Consider the following 21,456-nt stretch of genomic DNA (forward strand, 5'->3'; position numbering starts at 1 on the left):
AGGGGGGGGGGTTGTTGTCAGTGTTTTTAACAACTAAAGGACACCATTAAAGAACTGGTGTGCTGGTGGTGCAGGCTGTGGGGGGTCATTTCCATAGCGAGATCCCAGAGAGCAAGCTTGTGGTTTGTATAGACAGAGACGTCACGCCTGTCTCCATGAGGAGCTCACATCAGGTAGCCTCTTCTTTCTACAAGGCACTTGTTCATAGACTTTACTGGTGAATGGACCAGGCAGCGTCAGAGGTCAACAAGGTTCCCTTGTCTGTGAAAACACACTGCCACCAAAACACTGCCTCATCCCAGGAGATAAGTGATGGCTGGGACATTGCAGGTGCATCAGTGGAAGACTTCGTTTCATATTGATTCAAAATGGAGATCCTGTAGGGCAAGGCAAATTATAATCCCCCTCTAAAACCTGCAGTGCTTTTCCATATTTACGTATATACATTTATTTTTTTAAGAACAATAACTATTACGCTGTTTTTACAGTGCTACAACACCTTTACAGGAACTGTATTCCAAATAGATTATTATTATTATCTGGTCTCCCCAAAAAACAAATTCATATTTTTGAAATGTGTAGATTGGTGTTTGGGCTCACCAATACCATTCCATATTGAAAATACTATGCAAATCCCTGGTAAAACTAGATTTTCTGGGTAGGTAAGGACAAAATGGAGCCTGTGTCTAAACCAGTGGTTTTCAACAACAACCAGTCTATGAGTGCACCTTTGTCGGTCCCTGGGATTTCACTGACACAGAATCATGATACGTATATATTGAAATGCTCTTTGATTTAGCATTTGCAGACATTACAAAAACAATAAGAAACAACATAGGTGCACTTAAATTAACCTTCTTGGGTGTTTATTTCTTTTTTTTTATGAAAAAATGGTTTGCCAGGTTTTAGCAGGACTAAAGTTTGATCCAGTCGCTGGTTGCAAAAATGTTGACAACTCTGCTATATTATTTAAACTACTAAACTACTATATTTATTTACTGTTACACTAGAAATACTGTATTAGGCAAGTTTGATTGCTGAATACATGTCGTTTTTCTAGCAGGTGATGCACCTGTTATAAGGGTAAAAGCCCTCAACATTGTCTTTTTATCCCTAGTCTGCAGTATGGTTCAGTACATTTCCACTCTTAATGAATGCAAGCTTTCTTATTGTTTTGTCATTGTTGGGGCTGATCTCTAAAACGATCCGCACAAAGGGCTCTAAATACAACAAGCTGTTTTTATGTGTAATACCGAAGATCAAAATCCGCCATCAGGCTCCTTTCTAAAGAACGGGGTTAATCAGCTCTGTTTTGTAACCATACTGTATAAATAATTAATGCAATTCCATTTTGCCTTAAATCACAGTTTACACAAGCAGTGTCCTGGAATCGTGTTCCTGCAGTTCCTTCCCATTTAAAAAAAACACACCTGCAGCTTTACCTCTTCAATGATGAAATACAAAGAAAAAAACACCAGACTGATTACAAGAGCTTCATTCAGACTAACACATAGAGGACATGTTATCTGGAAAGGTAGCTTTGATTAAAAGTCTTATTTTCATACTCGGCCTCATTTACGAAAGGGCACTAAATCTTGAGTTAGTGTGCCTGTGAAGTAGTGAGCCTAACGCGCGTGATAAATCTAAATTTACTGCTACATTTACTAACAGAGAACGCATTAAAATACTTGCACGGTATTTGGCTAATTTACATACCACACCGTGCACACCATATGTATTGTGAGCGATAAATGTGCATGATAATGTCTGAGACTTATCCATGACCACCGTGATATCAAAAGCCCCAGCAGTCATGGGCTCCCGAGTGGCACATCCAGTAAAGGCACTCCACGCGGAGTGCAGGATGCGCCCTATAGCTCAGAGGTTGCCAGTTTAAATCCAGGCTATGTCACTGCCGACAGTGGTGAAATGGGTATAACTCCAGGCTCGGAGACCTTGTTCGTGGTGGCCTGTGGTGGCTTAGCTGTGTTGGCCTATGCTATGACACACACGGTTTTGCTGTTGTACATTTTTATAAACACACACACATGGTTTTGCTGTTGTGCATTTTTACAAACACATTTAGGTTTGTTTTTTATTTTTTATTATAAAAATGCACAACAGCAAAACCATGTGTGTGTGTGTTTATAAAAATGCACAACAGCAAAACCGTGTGTGTCATAGCATAGGCCAACACAGCTAAGCCACCACAGCTAAGCCACCACAGGCCACTACGAGCAAGGTCTCCGAGCCTGCAGTTATACACTCTTGGATCGTGGCTGGGAGTTCCCAGTGTGTGGCGCACAATTGGTCAAGCGCTGCCTGGGCAGGGAGGGTTTAGGTCAGCTGGGAAATCCTTGGATTCATCAGCGACCTGCAGGCCTTTCTGTGGGCAACTCAGAACTGCGTGGTCCTGCGATGCTGTAGTTCTGTAGTGGCTTGACGGTGGGCTTGCAGTGCGGAAAAAACTTGAGTGCTCGTCCTTGTCTCACCCAAGTTACTGCGGGGGTTGCAGCGGTGAGCCGGGTTGAATAATTGGACATTCCAAATTGGAAGAAAAATAGGCCGAAAAATAATTCCTGATTCCAAAAAAAAAAAAAGAAAGACTTTGCAGTCCAGGCAAGTAATGCTGTACAATCGTGTATTTTTCTTTTTGTTCTTACTCGAGAAATATTGATTGATGAGACGTAGCCTCAATTCTCTTCCTTGTCGGCATTGCCATCCTGCAGAGCAGACTCCATGGATGAGGGTGACAGTGCTATGTGAGTACAATCAATAGCACACGTCCTGTAAACCTGTCCTCTGTGGGGAATTTAATATAATTCCCTGTGAGCTTTAGCAGGGCTTTTTTTGTTGTAAATTGTAGTTTATTAAATAGGTTGCAGTTAAGCTGAATGTAGGGCCAGCCTTAGTCTGTGTGGGGCCCTAGACGGGGGCCCAATGTGGTGACCCCCCCCCCCCAAAAAAAAATCCCAATTAAAAAAAAAAAACCCACACATTATGTCAATAAAACGGTAGGCTACTTTTCACCTTCAGTAATTAAGTCGGCAAGCCATACTGCATGTGTGCCAAGAAGCAAGGAAGCAGCTTTATTTTATACCACGCTGCATTTATTTGTTGCAGATACCTATTCAGACCTTTGGTGTGGTGGTCTGTCTTACTTTAATACACACAGTCTCTATTTCATTATCGATTAATAGTAGCCTAATCCTTAGATGTTGCATTTTTAAAAATACATTTTGGTAGCACTTTATATTGCGTGGCATAAATTAATCTTAAATAGATATGCAAATGCATATTAAATGAATGTTAAATTAATATTTAATAAATATGAAATAGCTGGTTTCTTGCTAAATGTTAACCAAATGTCGATTGAAAATGTAATTGCATATCCCGTCCATTTATATTGCGTTTTGTTACCCTTGAAAATATGTAATAATTTCCCATTGTTTACATGTCCTTATTGAAAATACAGTTAATCTGACTTAAATGTTAATGGAAAGTAACAAGGAATAATTTAATGTAAATTTAATATGCAATTGCATATCTATTAAATATTAATTTAGGACGTCCACTTTCACTCAGTCAGAAAGAGCAAATGTGGTAACGTTACATTGGTAAGCAGAAATCAATATTTTGGAGATAATTATTGTGAAGTCTGAATCGGATTCATTTGCTTCCCGAAGCAGGTTTTTATTTGGTGGTTTGTCTAGATACGGCAGCAGAGCTCCTTGCTGCCGCTTGACTTGAATTTCTTTATATTTTTTATTTTCCCTTTACAATGGCCCAACTCGTACTTGAGAGGGACCAACATAATACTTGCGAGACTGTTTCAACTCTGAAGACGTCATACAATTTGTGACGCATGCGGGGCCCCCTTACATGTGGGGCCCTAGGCCGCCGCCTTACCCTAACGCCAGCCCTGGCTGAATGACATAGTTTAAAATGAATAGTTAATACTCTAAAGCAGGAGTGTCGAACATATGGCCCGCGGGGACATTTTTGGTGGCCCGCCCATTTGTTTCTAAAATTGCATTGATGTACCGTATCATTCAAAACAACCAACCTCTTTAATATAACACGCGTATTCAACATGTGCAGTCTGTATTGTGTGAGTGACATTCCCATTAAGCCAATCACAGCTCACAGAGGTAGTGAAATAGCCAATCAAATAGCACACAGGATCCGTTTCCTCACACACACATGTAACAGCACAGAACACATAATTTTGATTAGGATAGCCAGTGCTGCCCAAACACGGTCCTGGAGAGCCCCTATCCAGTAAGTTTTGCAGATCACCCTAAATCGCTAATTTCTAAAGACTGGGAACACATTAATTAAGCAAATAACTTGTTCAATTAAGGGAACTCTGGTCATTGGGCCAGTTTACATGCTGGGAAAATGTCATGACTTGTTTACTGTCATGACTTATTTAAGGTGGTACGGTCTGGATTACAATTTTAGTTAATTTTGGTTTATGTTTAGTTTATGTTTGAATACAAATGTAATGCATTATACAAAAATCAAATACAACATGAAGTTTCAAAGCAGGAATTGTTAAATTAAACCAAAATTATCAAAAATTATAATTCAGCCATACCACCTTAAATAAGCCATGACAGGAGACAGATAAGTCATGACATTTTCCCAGCAATCCAGGCCATTGAGGGCTCAAAAGGGTAGTTCATTTTTTGTACCAAATGATCTCTAAATGACTTCATTTAATAAATCACCTGCTTAATTGATCACAATTAAATTGTTCCAGGTGTTAAGAAATTGATGATTAAAGGCTACCTATAAAACCTGCTGGATAGGGGCTCTCCAGGACCGGGTTTGGGCAGCATTGGGATAGCGAAGCGAAGGCTTGTTTAATCTATTTATTTTACTTTGTGTAAAATTTTAAATCAGTAGCCAAAAAGTAGTTGGAGATGTCACGGAAGCGAAAGGTGGAGGTGGAACACACAAGATTCCAAAATCGTTGATTAGTTGTTCAATTAATCATTTTGATGGCAAGGCAGTATGTCTGATTTGCATGTGACGGTTGAGGTTATGAAACATTAAAACATACAACGCCACTCTGACACACTGCACAAAGCAATGTATTTTGAGTTTACTGGAAATGAAAGAAGATATGGAGTCTCAACTAAAGTTTTTTTTTTCTGAAAATGAGAAGAAAAAATGAAAGTGCGTGGATTCTATGAACAACACAACCACGGGAAAGGACTTATTTTGAACTTCAAGAAGCCAGCGAAAGTGCAGAATTACCTTGGAAGAAACTAACTGGGATTACAACAGAGGGTGCATCATAATATGACTCAACAAAACAGTGGACTGGCTAGCAGAGTGCTGGAAAAAAGTAAAGAAAGAAAAGTACAATTTTTTTACACTGGATTCTGCATTAAAAGGCATTATATTGAAATGTTGCAGAATTAGAACACGTAATAAGCAGTTATCAAGTGTGCGAGAAAATAAGTGCCTAGTGTCTAGACATTTCATAGTGGTACTTTTCACTATTTTGCATTTTCACAGTTTGCAACTATCTCTTTTTGCAATATACTCTACTATAACTATTAGAGTATATTGGACTACATACAATTTATATGGACATTTTCACGTACATTACTATGTGTATTGTGGCAGAGCGGATCTCTGCCTGGAAGCAATGTGTTGGTTGATTGGCAGGGATAGGGTTAAATTCTGTTCCTGCCAGAGACATGTGGGTGTGGCTGTGGCCACAGGTGTAATTACTTGTTTGTTAATGATTGATTTGTGTCACCTGTCTGTAATTAGCAGGGAGGTATATAACAGAAGAAAATGTTTGTTCTGGGCAGTCGCCAGTCTGTGTGACGAGGGAGGCTGGCATCGTGAAGAAACGTGTAGTTTAAAAAAAAAAAAAAAAAAAAAAAAAAGGTAGTGTACACTCCTTTTTGTTTGTGTTGTAATGTTAATGTTTTATGACTGGTAAACATCTTAGCTTTCCAGTTTGGTAGTTTAAGGCTGGAACAAAGTTTAGTTAGTACTCCATGTGAGTTAGGTGTTTGGTTTGTTTTTGTTTTGACTTATTTATTTTTGTACTTATTAAAACTGCACGCAATATATATATCAAAGGGGCGACGAACCTTTAAAACAAAGTGAAATCTTTCACTGTATATATATATAATTTTTTTTACGTGTGCCCACCAAGTGAACAGTCTTAACTTGAATGGCTCTTGCTGACAGATTTTTCCATTCAATCACATTTTCATAACATATTCAAGTAATTTGGCAAGATGTATTTATGTCGCATTTGTGAATCAGTGAATCAAACGAACAAATCTGTTGACTTGATTTACTAAATGGCCAGAAAAAGAGGTTTAAATAGAATGCCTATCAGTTGTTAAAGCCTGGTTTCCATACTCACTAATAAATGATCACTTTAATTCATGCATTAAAATTAATGCCCTTTAGTAAACCATGTGAATACAGCTCATCTCATTATTCTGAGCTGGATTCTCATTTAAACACATCAGCATGTATTACCATAAAATCACATATTCATTCTGATTACCGTAGTGTGAAGCACTAAATTTAGTGCGTACCATAATATGCCAAGTATCGCATGCAATAATGAATAAAATTGCAATAGTAAATACGGAAATCATTAATTTGCACAGTAATTGCAATTATCGTACACCGTGACGTTTAGCGCCCTTTCATAAATGAGGCCCCTAGTGGTTACTTAAATTTACTAGCAAATGTGTTCCAAACTCCACTGAAAGGAACTAGGGATGGGAATTTCATGGGACTCTAAGAAGTGGTTAAACATTTAATAATATGCTAGACGTATAACTGGTAACGTGACAAACGTCACCATTATGCATTAATATTAGTAATTTATCATCAGTAGACCGCTGCGTATGAGACTGCGCTAGTGCCACAGTAAGGGCGGATATTATAAAAAGGAAGGGGTTTGGCAATTGCTTCCAAGTAGCTTTTCTAATTGGTGCAACAGAAAGATTGACAGTGGGGCGGGTTTTATTCTCGGTTGATCTGGCGCTTCATTGGTGCACTGTGTGTGTTCATGCCTGTAGTAGGCGTGGTATGGTATCAAGTCCACGGCGGGGTAATAACGTCAATGGCAAGCGTTTTTTCTGAGTTTGTTCTATATTTAAACAGGCATCTAAACAAAGGAAGCCATGTTTGGAAGTATTTTGAGGAACTGGACGAGAAAACCATGGTGTGTAAATAATTATGCCAAACAAAATTGCCGTACCACCATCAATGCTTCACCATTTGAAATGAAAACATTCAGAATTACTGTGGATGGAGCTACTGATGGCCTATGAGGACAGTGTGTGTGAATCAGTTTTGAAATCGATGTAAGATTATCCCAATACTGTGCTGACCCATACAACAATAACAGGGAGGCTGGAAAAACTTAAAGAAAATCTGCAGCTGCTGCAGCTGTTCACACAAAACTTTCAAAGAGAGAAAAAGTTGCAATTACCACAGACTCGTGGGCCCCATTTCCCAATCTTCCTATAGGTGGAAGGCTTTTTTCACTTGAAATTGTGCTGTAAACTTTTGGCAATTTTGTTTAGTACAATGTTTATTTGTTTGTTGGAACGACTGCACTAAAGTAAAGGACCTCTGAGACACACTTCAAACAGGTAGGCCAGGCATCTCTCTTTACAATTTAATGTAAAGTTGTGTGGATACGTGAATTTGAATACTTTACATTATTTAGTAATACTTCACCATATACAATTAACTGCACAAGAAGGCAAACATTATATTAATTACTTAATATATTAAAGTAGGACTTGTGGCAATGTTTGAGAGGTTTATGTAGACTAGTACAGTATGTAGAGGAGAGTGGCGTTTGATTCAAGTACTCGGAAATTGTAATGTTATTTATTTGTAATTAAATAGTCTTTGCGATGTTAAAACATTATTTGCTTATTTAGGGTTTATTTGCTTAGAAAATTCTAACCAGGGCTGTCAGTATCAGAATGTAATATTAAGAGAGTGTGTGTGTTAGATATGGTTTAAACGTTTAAACGCTGACACTGCAAAGCATTTAAACGTTCATAAAAATGTACCAAAAGCACATCCCTAAAAGGCACATTTCCTTAAAGTATGTTATACATTGAGGTGAGGTTGGGTCACAGGGCACCTTTTGTTTATCTTGAAGAATTTAGTGAACTCGTCAAGCTACAGGTTAGATCCGCCCCTGTTGATCACTAATTGGTTGATTGTGTTCGCTGTTAAATAAACCAAAATCCTAAGTTATATTCTACTTTTGTGTGTGTGTGTGTTTTGTGCGATGTGGAGGGGGCAAGTAGATTTTTAAGGTGAAGTAGATTTATCTAGCATTTTGTCCCTTGGACAACAAGTTTTTTGTCAAAAATTGCACACCCCTGATCATAAAACAATTTAATATTTTGATTAAATGTTCTGTACAGACCTTACATACAATACCAGTATAAAACGGTTGACTGTAGTGAGAGTGACTGAACTGTGCGAGTAATGACTGGAGTTTATCTCCAATGTAACATCACATCATTGCATTACAAATGCAATTACAATGGATTACTACTGTCAACTTTGTCTTTATATGTTGTTTGAGATGATGGATTTGTGATGTAAACAAAAGTGCACAGTAACTGGCAAGAACAGCAAACCTATTTAAGTGACAGAGTGTTGGTTAGACTTAAACCTATAGGGGGGACCCTACAGCGTTTTTAACAACTAAAGGACACCATTAAATAACTGGTGGTGCTGGTGGTGCAGGCTGTGGGGGGTCATTTCCATAGCGAGATCCCAGAGAGCAAGCTTGTGGTTTGTATAGACAAAGACGTCACGCCTGTCTCCATGAGGAGCTCACATCAGGTAGCCTCCTCTTTCTACAGGGCAGTTGTTCATAGACTTTACTGGTGAATGGACCAGGCAGCGTCAGAGGTCAACAAGGTTCCCTTGTCTGTGAAAACACACTGCCACCAAAACACTGCCTCATCCCAGGAGATTGATGACTGGGATGTTGCAGGTGCATCAGTGGATGGCTGTAGCCTGGCCTCAAAACAGAGGTTACAGAGGCACAAGCAATTTGTAGCAACTGTATGTTAGGAACTGGCACAGTCCCAGTTGGTAGACATTGTACTTTATAAAAATGCAGTACCACTCTGATCCTATAAGCTCATACGATTTTAAGATTTCTAAGCTCTACAGACAAGAAGGATAATGCTACTGCTTCTTATATTGAGCATTATACATTATTCATATGGTAGGTTTTCTAAAATAGTGGTTTAAAAAAGAGATAAAGTCTGGAAGAGATTAGGTAAAGCAACAAATGGAAAATTCCACTGATCATGCTCAGTGGTGCTCTTCTATGTAAAATAATATAAAAAGTGTGAATTTACAAAACAATACCTTTTATACTTAGGTTGTAGTCGTTGCTACCCTTATTATGGTAGCAACCTTTTATGGAACGTTCTTTTCTAGATTCGTGATGTCATCATACCGTTATCGTAATATAGTTTGGCACAATTAACATTGTTCCATGCGTCAAAATGCATTAAATTCAAGGGACAAATTGAAGAATTTTACTGAGACTGAAATACACTTCCTAATCTCATCTAATCCCATTGCAAATCTCATGTTAAGAAATACATATGGCACTACATAAAAATAAATAATACAAGGGCCATTGAAACTCGGTATCAAAAGAAATAAATCAAATTTAAAAAGGGATAGGCACAGAGAAAGATCAGCCTTCAGTGCTTCCCCACGATTGTACATTCTCAGGAGTTTCAAAACATACATCTCTGAATAATGTCAAAACAGGTTAATCTGTTTATACTATACATTTGTATATATATATATATATATATATATATATATATATACATAAAGTGCAATTGACATGTTGATAAATATACCTCTGTAGGTGATAAATCACTGAAATCTCAACAATGAGCTGAGCTCTCCGTCTAGATAAAGCAATAAACCTTAACTTACGGTTCTTAAGATCATGGTGTCGAATTCTGCTGTTGAATAATATTTTAATACAAAACAATCATAGTAGTTATAGCCTTTCTTTGAATAATTCATTAATTTGGAGAATCGTACATCTTTTACTGGACACATTTGTACGAAGTTCCTGTTGCAGTGTAGCGATTCTGATAGTTGCAATGCTGAGTAACCAAAAATCAAAGTGCATATTAACTTACGTAGTTTAAAAAATAAAACTTCATTAAATGAATCGTAGCAGTAGCATGTTGGCACAACTTTAGTACAGCACATTAGGAATCCTTTTTGTGCTATGAGAGAATCTTAATGGAAACATTTAACAAATAATGACATTTAACCATCCTTGGAGATTTAAAAAACAGAGGAGACTGTAACCCAGATTGGCACGATTAGGTGAGTAAAATTAGAACGTTTCTGTACTATCATTCTAAAACCCTTTTTAATGCAAAACATGTTTAATTATTGGTACGTTCTTATGATGCGTGTTGTGTGAAATATTAGCATAGACCCTGCATAATTACCAGAAAATTACACCCCCTGGCATGGCACTTTGTTGTAAACCCTTGTCAAAATAAAAAAGGACAGGGTCAGGAATAATAGCACGACAATCATAGCGTTCTGTCTGTATTTCTGTTGTAAATGTGAATACTGCAGAAGGAAACCTGTCTCATAATCTAATGTATATAACTACAGGAATATTAGTTTACACTGTAGTAAAATCAGTTGTACATATTCAGACACATAACATAATAACATGGAATCACATTATAATATAATAACATTGAAACACAGTGATGTACTGATAATGTCAGCATGTTGTATGACAAAGTAATCAGTTTCTGGGAGAATGGCAAGATAACTGAAACAGTCCATTAATGTATGCCTTGGGTATTTTGCTGTAATCCATATCAATTGTTCTGCTTTTTTGATACCTGCATTTGCATTGTCACAGTATCAATAAGAATGTATTTGCAGAGTGCTGGCATAGAGAACTTTATAAAAGAAATTCCCCCTCATTTATCAAAAAAAGTAAACATATGCAGACGCCCAAGTAATACTTTTTTTTCTCCATTAGTATTTTCAAGGACAAACACAACCTGAGTGTTAAAAGCCATTGCTTTTGCTGAATAGAGTCATCGCAGTATTTCTCAGCTATAACGGGCAATTGCAGACCGAGCTCTAACAGCTATTATTTATCAAATGCAATTTTATTCAGGAGGCTCCCTTTCTTCAGGTGTCAATAGAAACTGAAAGCAGTTTTGTAATTACAAGGTTATCACCTCATAAGCTTGCAGCTATGTGTGTATTTTGGTGGTGGCTGGCAGGGATGGGGTTATCCCCAGCCTGCCAAAATACATGTGAGAAGGTGGCTGGTAATTGGTGCTAAGTGGGACCAGCCACATGAAATAAAAAGAGAGCTTGAAGCCCCATTAAGAGGACGACCAGGGAGCTGGTAAGTGCTGTGTGTAGAACATAGAAAACCAGGGAAGTCTTTTGTGCAGCCTGGTTAAATTTTAAAAAAAGAGTTGTTGTCGCAACACTTTAGTGAGAAAAGAAAACCCTAAAAGTTTAGTTAGTACTCCGAGGGGAGTTAGGTTTTTGTTTGTTTATTTTGTTTTTGTGTTTAATAAATGTGCGCAACCACGCTAAAACTTGCAGTTATTTTGTCTGGGGCAGTATTTTAAAGGGTGCAACGAGCCCGGGTCGAGGGCTTTGCCACCTATGGTGTCAGAGTGGGACAGCGCACCTACTGACAGCACAATTTTAATAATACATTTAATAAATAAAATGGAATGGGGAGTGATGCTAAAAGCATTAGTGTGGTTGATTGCTGCACAACAGGAGAGCAACTGCTGACTAAGGCAAGAGTGGGGGTTGCCAGAATCAGAGATGTCAGAACTTGAGTTGGTGTTGGCGAGAATGGAGTGGCCTGCACCACAGCAAGTTGCTGCTGCCAGAGCTAGAGTTGCAGCCGCCGGAGCAAGAGTTGCCGCTGCCAGAGCAAAAAGTGCTGCCATCTGCTACAGAGAAGGGGGAGGAGGTGAGGAGCCCACCTCCGCCACAGCCCCGACCACCACCCCTGTGAACCAGTCCAGCACCAGTGGGTGTGGTCCCTTGTCCCGTGCTCCTAGATACCCTGCCGGGGTGTCTGGACTTCCAGTCGCTGGGCCTCGAGACCAGGTCGGTGCACCATCAGGCACAACTCGATCTCCCAGTCCCTCATCACCTGCCAGGGGTCCATCTTCCAGCAACCTTTCAATCTCAATCTCTTTCTCCAGTGAAGAAGGAGATTCCCAGTTACAGTCCACAGGTATGCAGGCATTCCAATAGCTTTGTACAGCATTTATATCCACAATCCACATTTTAGATTAATTAAGGTCAAATAATTATTTCTCCAACTTTTCTCTGTCTTTTGAATACATCACAATTGCCAAAACTATTTGTTTTGCTTACACATTAAAAAAAGATAATTGAATTGTATACAATGTGCATGAAAATATCAAAGCCTAGATTACTACTTTTTTCTAGTCAGTAGGACTTGTATGCTATCAGGTGACCAGATGCAGCCACAGTTTCTAGCTACCTGATCCCTTCTGTTTACATTTCACTGCAACACTCTTCCCAAGTGCCCCATCCACTTGCAGGTGATTTATTGACCTGCTGGCATCTAATCCAAACAACACAATTGACGTTTGCTCCTATCGCTATCACAGCCTGTCACAAGCAGACACATGATATAAATGGGTGCCACTAATACCTCAAATGCAAAGAGGTATAGATGGGAGGGTGGGAGGCAAAGGGCAAGAAGCAGCCATATTTGAGATCCAAAACAAATATGAAGTGAATGATGTCTGTTTCTTATATACATCACTCTGGTTGCTTTTCCACTATATTTAGTTCATTTAAAGCTCATTTAAGATCTTTAGAAAAAAATATTGATTTGGCTCATGCAGGCCAATGTGAAATATTTTGTATACAGTAGAACCTGTCATAGCCTATCCTGTAAGATACCCTCTATTACAGGGTCCACAAGTGGCTGAACTGGTAAAAGAACAGCCGTGTGGTGTGCAGGGTGAGTCATACAGTCAGGGGAGTGCAGGTTTGCGTCCTGGCAATGCAAAGTCGCTGGTCTTCGCTGGGGATTCCGAAGGGAGCGTCACATTGGCTCTGGCGCTTCCTTGGGTTAAGCGGGAGGGACTGTTTACATAGTCTACAGCGAACCCTGTTGGCCAGGCCTCTAGTGAGCGCAGGTGGACACCTGTAGTGCTGGCCTTTGTCCTCCAGAGGCTGGTAGATCTCTGACATCTGCTCTGGAGTGCCTGGGTGTGAAAGAGGAAGCTGGTTTGGTCGTGGGATAGGAAAACACCCTCTGAACCTTCAGTTCTCCTGACATTCCACATTGGGGAGAAAATCGCGGGTAAAATAATTGAAAAGATACCCTCTCTTAACTGATGGACCTCTAGCATGTCATTTACACATGCTGCTACCCACTGAATGGTACTGTTAAATGAAATAAAGCAAGGGATTAATATAATTACTGTACTATTGTAAAGCTGAAGCAAGATTTTCTTTGCTGACCTACAAAGCAAGTGTGTGTTTATGTGCACACTTTCTTATTGTTTCTGTCTCGGATTAATACGCAGGGTGCAAGAAAACCTGATAGATTACTTTGCCATAGACTGAGAAAGCACGGTTATGAAGTGTGTTTGGAATGCTGTTTTGTAAATGATCAAGTACTGTACTGTACAGTGCTTTATTTTGCCATGATTCACAGATTTTCTTTCTATTATACAGTGCTATGTTGATGTTTTAGACACAATGATGTACCGGACACACTGCGATCTGCTGAAAAGAATTGGAAGAGAACCAAACTCCCTGCTGCCCTAGACCTTTACCGCACTCTCTTCTCCTCCTTCTCCTCTACTCTCTCCTCTGCTAAATGTACTTATTTCTAATCTGTAATCCAAGCCTCCACTAACAACCCACGTAAACTATTCTCTAGCTTCTCCTCCCTCCTAAACCCACCCCCTCCTCCCTCCTCTATCTCCTCTGATGACTTTGCCTCCTTCTTCTCTTCTAAAATCTCAGATATCTGCAAACTCTTTAACACCTCTCCCTCCCCCGCACCCCCTCCTGCTCCAACTCCTACACCCACTGCATCCCCTACTAACTCACCCTCCTTCTCCACCTTCTCGCCCCTCTCAGACTCTGACCTCTGCTCCCTGCTCCAGGGTCACAAACCCACCACGTGTGCCCTGGACCCCCTCCCCTCTCACCTCTTTCAAGCTGCTGCTCCTGCTCTACTTCCCTTCATCTCCTTCCTTCTCAACACCTCTCTCCTTTCTGGTCTCTTTCCCTCTGCCTTCAAACAAGCTTCTATCACTACCCTCGACCCCACCTCCCTCCAGAGCTACCGTCCTGTCTCCCTCCTACCCTTCCTCTCCAAAACCCTCGAGCGGACTGTACACCGCCAGCTCTCTGCTTTCCTGTCCAACCACTCTCTGCTCGACCCTCTCCAATCTGGCTTCCGCTCTGCTCACTCCACTGAAACCGCCCTCCTGTCTGTCACCAACTCACTAAACTCTGCCCGAGCTGCCTCTCTCTCCTCTGTCCTAATTCTCCTGAACCTCTCTGCTGCCTTTGACACTGTCGATCACTCTATTCTACTATCCTCTCTCGCTGACCTGGGAATCTCTGGCACTGCTCTGGCCTGGTTCTCCTCCTACCTCTCCAACCGCACTTACCAGGTAACCTGGCGTGGAGCAACCTCCACACCTCACCCTCTCTCAACAGGAGTCCCCCAAGGGTCAGTCCTGGGTCCTCTCCTGTTCTCTCTCTACACCCGCTCCCTGGGCCCCCTCATCGCGTCCTATCGTTTCTCATACCATTTCTATGCTGATGATGCTCAGATTTTCCTCTCCTTCCCCACCTCTGACTCCACCATCCCCTCCCGTATCTCTACCTGTTTGTCTGCTATCTCCTCCTGGATGCACTCGCATCACCTCAAACTCACCCTCTCTATATCTGACCTCCTTTTCGTTCCCTCCCTCTCCTCCCCCTCCTCTGATCTCTCTATTTCTGTTCCTCTGGAATCTACCACACTCTCTCCCTCTTCCTCCGCTAAGAACCTTGGAGTAACCCTGGACCCCTGCCTCTCTTATTCCCAGCACATCTCCACTCTGGCACGCACTTGCCGATTCTTCCTGAGCAACATCCGAAGAATCCGACCCTTCCTCACCAACTATCCCACCCAGCTCCTGGTCCAGGCCTAGACTACTGCAACTCCCTCCTGGCTGGCCTCCCTGTGTCCGCCACCCGTCTGCTCCAGCTCATCCAGAACTCCGCTGCTCGCCTGGTGTTCTCTCTGCCTCGCTTCTCCCACGCAACTCCACTACTCTGCTCACTCCACTGGCTCCCGATCACCGCTCGCATCCAGTTCAAGACTCTTGTACTAGCCTACAGATGCCTTGACCAGACTGCACCCAGCTACCTCCAGACCCTCATCTCTCCCTACACCCCCACTCGACCTCTCCGCTCCGCCTGCACGAGAAGACTGGCTCTACCTCCTTTACGTTCCCCTGCCTCCAGAGCCCGCTCCTTCTCCACCCTTGCCCCGCAGTGGTGGAATGACCTTCCTACAGATGTCAGGACTGCCCAGTCCCTGACCACATTCCGACGCCTCCTCAAGACTCACCTCTTCAGAAAGCACCTGTAGAACTCCTCTGTTTTTCCCCTGGGACACTTATCACCCTTCCTTAAATGTGCTTTACTTGCTCTTATCTGCCCCCTATTTTACTGCATTTAATCCTGTACTTTAGAGTACTGTAATCTGCCAAGTGTTTAATCTGTAGTATTTTGTATTTAATTATATCCTGATGTAACTATCACTGACACTGTTATCTGCTGTATTATTGAATCGTATTTTGTCACACTTGTACTTGCTTGAACCAAAGTCATTGTTTTTATCTTGCTCTTAATTGTATTATTACTTGTACTATGATTCTTGAAATGTATTTGTTTACGACTGTAAATCGCCCTCGATAAGGGCGTCTGCTAAGAAATAAATAATAATAATAATAATAATAATAATAATAATAATAATAAAAACTAAGTTATTTTTTGTATGGCTATAACTACTCCACTCAGAGACTGCAATGTTAAATTTAGAACAATTGTTTCTATTTGTATTTCATTGTTAATAGGTATATAGGCCTTGTTATGCTGACAATAATTATATACAATGCAGTAAAAAGTTTGCTTGATGTTTACTCTACAACAGACTTGGGCAGTTGTACGTAGGCATATTTTCTAATGCGTCTAAACATTTCAGTTCAAGCTTGCATGTGTCTATTAAAATAAATAAGAGCTTACATCTTTAATTAGAACGACATGGTATAAAATAAGTACCATTTTGTTAAAAAAAAAAAAAAAAACTTTACTGATTTTGCTAATAGAGGCAGAACCAAAGTGTGAAAAGAAATGTATAATAATAAAAAGTAAATAAAAACATATTTTTAATCTTGAGTTTAATAAACAAACCATTTTTGCAACAGTGGTAATTTTTTCATGAGACTTTGGGGACGTTTATTGTTGTGCTTAGCATTCAGCTGTTACTTAAGATGTTAAAGTGCAAATACATGTTCTAATGAAAAGGCCGCAAAGCAGCCTAATCTGGACTGACCCACAATTTGTTCAGGATGCTTGGGAGGAATTGCGAGATTTAGTGTATAAAAGATGTAAACACTGGGGCAGAGATTAAAAGTGTTAAGGGAAGGATTGCTTTCCACCATAGACCACACACTGACAGTGGATGCTCTGTAGTGATTGTCTTCAAATCCTCCATGTTCTTATCCATCAGCTTTTTTTTTTTTTTTATTTACTTTTTTTTAACTTTGGATACAAAAAAGTTTGATTGGCACTTGTCAGGGCTGATAGAGATGATGATGTTTTGAGAGAAAGGGAGGCCAAACCTGTCAAAGGCTCTACCAGTCAGAGGACAATCCCCCTTGAATAATTTGTGGGTTTTTCCTCTTTAAAAAAAAAAAAAACTCTGGGTGGCATCCGCGGATGACTGGCACATTGTCACAGCTTAGGGATTGTCTTGCTTAACTCTCTGATTTGGACGGCCATCCTTTTTTAAACACATAAAGAAAGAGATACAAGTTAGATATTCTTTCAGTAGTACTGTTTTTTTGTCCCCACTGTTGGTTCAGCCCATGGATGGGCTGTGGAAAGGATTTAACAAGACCTCTCTCAGCCAAATCCAGCTATCTACCGTTTTCAGACGGTTTTGTTGGTATGGAAACCTTGTCTGTATATTTAAGATGGTTTCTAAGCAGTTTAATGCAGCTGCTGCCATTTCCAGTTTTTAAATATAGTACAAAAAAAAAGCCAAGACTGGGATTTTGATCAGTAAAGTGTCTGTGTGGTTAACAATTTAAACTTCATTATTTATATGAACTTCTGTTTTCATCTAGAAAATGGTAACACGGATGCTGGTAATATTTTCAGATTCAGTGTTCAAATTCCAAGATTATAAGTTAATTGTCAAAATGATCACCATTTCAACAAGACACCATCAAAGAGTTTTCTACGTTTATATTTGATGACTAGTTCCAAAGGGGTCAGCAATAGCAGTAGTGAAAACATGCTGCACTCATTCTTCTAGCAACATACCACATAATACAAAATATGTAACAAGGACACAACTAAACATTATTCTTAAGATTTCAAATGGGTCAATTGCATGTTAGTACTGTAGGTATTGGTTTGCAGAGATGAAAAAAAAAACAATTTTAATTTGCTTCAGCCTTGTTCCGTGAAGAAATAAATTGTACTGCAGATGACTGATAAAATGTATTATTATGTGATGTGTAACGCAAGAGAGAGGGTGAAATGGACCATGCAATTATCCATTAGGAATGTTAAGAACAGAAGAATGAAGGATGAACTGGTTGGAATCAAGGATAAAAATATGAAGGACATGCGTAGATTTCAGGCTACATAAGTAATCTGTCAATATTGTAAACTTATCTGTCAATGAAAAACACAAGCACTTCTTGTTATAACAAGTAAAGTATACAGTAGCTGGCTTTCTAGAAGTACTACTGTAAAGTTATAGTTGATTGTATGATATTAGCATGCCCTAAAATGTAACAGATTTTTTTACATTTTGAATACATATTAATTCAGCATTTTACTAAACAAGCTTTAGAGGCAGAACCCACCCTGGGCTTTAAATGGACCAGTGCTAAAACTCCAATGAGAGTACAGGTTGATACAAGGCACAGATCTGTCTCATAAAGGAAGCAGGCTCAGTGAAACTTTAATTGTGGTTTGCATGTCAATTTACTTAACCAATCCATATTTAAATACCTTTTGTTTATTCAGTGCTCAAGTTCCCAAAACTATAATCAGTCTTTTTGTATTAGGTGGGAAGTTTGTAATTACAGAGCTCAATTCCAACAACCCAGCAATGTGCTTAAGGTGTGGGGCTGATGTTTGCCTAGTGGCTGCATTCACAGGTTATCGTTTACTGTACTAATTAGAACGGATCAGTTGTCTCCTTCTTTTGTCCGAGATGAAAAATTAGCTACTAATCACAAGGCCAGGTGGGAGGCCTCTTGTGTCTAATAGAGCACCTTCAGCACCAGCTTTTAAAAAGGAGTTGGATTGTAGCCATACAGAAGAGCATGGGCAGGGTGAAATGGGATAAAACTAAAATACAAATATCATTACTGTATAAAGGTTCTGCATAACCATTAGAAGATATCTGCTTCGGTATGACAGTTAAAAAGAAAAATGTAATTAAAAAATAGATTAACATTTAGAAAAAGAAACTTGTTAACCATACAACAGCAAAAAACTGTAGAATAAAGCTGTTGCAATTCATGAAAGTGTCATAAAGTGAGCGGAAAAAACATCAAGGTGATCTGTGTCCACTGCAGAGGATTAAATAAACTTTTAAGATAAGCTCAGGCCACAATCACAAAAGCAGGCCTGACAGTCTCTGGTTCGTATGTTCTTTCAGACCCTGTCCTGAGCTGCCCTGTAAAGGGGGAGTAGAGTGGGGAGTCACTGTGCAGGGGGGCGGGGGTGCAAGAAAAAGCCCTTGAAGCTGGACCGCACCTGGCGGAAGGAGAGGGACAAGGAGCAACTGGTTGAGGTGTGACAAAATGTACACCAAACTGCGGAAGAACAAAACCTCCGGGGCTCAGCCTGCTGAAGCAGTGAGCTCTCCAAGTTTGAAGACTGTAAGTTACAATGTGTAACATGTGACACAACAACATTAATGTATTAGTCAACTGTAGAAAAACTACAGACAGAAATAACATTGACACAGGTCATAGGTAGAACAGAAAAAACATGCAGAACACTTAAACAGGTAGTAAAGCCGATGAGGTAATAGGTTTTAAAATAGTGATAACCAAGGCTATAAAATGTGCCTTTCCTCTTATTGTCATTCGAAACATTATCTCTGATGTACAGTATTGGCTGAATATCTTTTTTGGTCTTTGCTTTTTTTTTTTTTTTTTTTTAATTGAGAATATGCAATTTTTATGGATTCTTTGTAACTAACTTCCATAGTCTACCAGTGTGAGGGTGGGACCTTGGGAGTGTTTAACCAAAAAAAGTTTCTTAGATACGCACTGCTTGTGAATTTAAAATAAACTGAAGTACAAGATTCACAATCCAAAGTATTACTCCAGCCTTGGGATACTATTAGGCAGTCTTTTCGTTCAGTTCCTCGTTGCCCACTGTTCACCCTGTCCACAATGGTTTCAGGGATATTGCCTTTGCTCAATAGACTTGATTGCAGTGCCAGCAAAACCTTGCAATCAAGTCTATTTAACTGCGCTGGCTAAACACATATTGTTATGCTGTACTAGCTGGCAGACTCCATGATAATAATCACATTCAGCTCTTCTATAATTTCCTCCTTCTTTGTTCTCTAAGTGTGAACTGTTTTTTCTTTGTGTGTGTGTGCAAAAGAAACAAGAGACAAGTGTTCACAAGGCCAGGTATGGTGCAATCAGCAAGGCTGTGGCTCACTGTAACTCACAGTATTATAGCGGATTCCCTTCACTTTTTAAACTGAGCTTGGACTACAGAACCGCTTTGTATTGTTGGTGTATGTACAGTTTTGGGGGTCGTTTGTTCATGTCAGCTGCTGCTGTCCACAAGGAACAGTGCTGAAACCACTGCAAAAAGCAGGTACAGGAATTACAGTAAAAGCTTTGTGAATCTGTTCTGTGGTCTTCCTCTCTCTCCCTGTATAAAACATAACTCCCAGTATTTGCTTGTTAAAAATCTAGATAAAACTAGTCATGTTACATACTGGGGCTACAAGCGAACCACAGTGCTTGTACTTTAATTTGGGACGAATGAAAGTTGTGCTTACCTAAAAAAATTGTAATCATTGGAAAGTTCAGGGGAAGTAACTGATAAAAAAAATGTGATACCAGACACGTAAACTAAAACTGAGAACACTCAGTGTGTTTTTGCAAATCAGACACATCCCTGCTATTTGATACTACAGTCCTGTTTATTGAAAACAAAATGTTCTTTTAAAATTGATTTTTCACCTCAACAGCAACAAGGCCATGACTTAAAGGGTACATAAGGACCTTTTTATTTTATTGTGTTACATGTTCCCCTACTGCTGTTTACGTAAGGTGTGTGTATTGTTTATATATTTTTTTTTACATTTTGACCACTTTTTTAAAACTTTTAAATTGCATTCTTTGCCTCAAGATGGCTTCACATGTACCCACATGGACCTCTCAGAATTACATTTTCCATCATCCTTCTGCTCACTGGTAAATTCATCTCAGTTACATATGTATGTATGTGTGTGTGTGTGTGGGGGGTGGGGGGGCAACTATGTATTTTGCCTGTCCACTTTTTTTGATCTGGGTATATGCACTATTATTCTATGTTTTGTTATGGTTTGGCATTTAAATGGTTTAAAAAGTGGAAAGGCATTCAGATGACTCCAGAAGGCCGACATTGATAAAAAAATGTTTTTAAAAACATACACGCACCCTACACAAACATTGGTTTGACCCATGGTCCGTGCTGTAGTAATATCTAGCTATATCTAACATTATCAGCACTGTGAATGCAACAGAAGCCAGTTTTCACTTTAGTGAAGTAGTCTAAATATTTGTTTTCATTAAAAATATGTTGTTTATTGAAATTAATGTTCAGCTTTCATATTGAAGCTTGTTGTGTACTACTCATTCAATCAAACCAAGTAGTATAGGAATTTGCTTGTATCTTTCAAGATGTTTTTCAAATCAAGCAAGCTTATTTCATTTGTGTATAAAAAAACAACAATAGAGTTGTAGTCATTTCGCAGCCAGTGTCATCTTTATGGTACATAAATGGTAAAGTAATTAAATGCCCCTGGCAGTGGACTGTCTCTGTTTAGTGAACGCAAAAACT

Source organism: Acipenser ruthenus, chromosome 7 (assembly GCF_902713425.1).
Source record: "Acipenser ruthenus chromosome 7, fAciRut3.2 maternal haplotype, whole genome shotgun sequence".
Taxonomy (NCBI): domain Eukaryota; kingdom Metazoa; phylum Chordata; class Actinopteri; order Acipenseriformes; family Acipenseridae; genus Acipenser; species Acipenser ruthenus.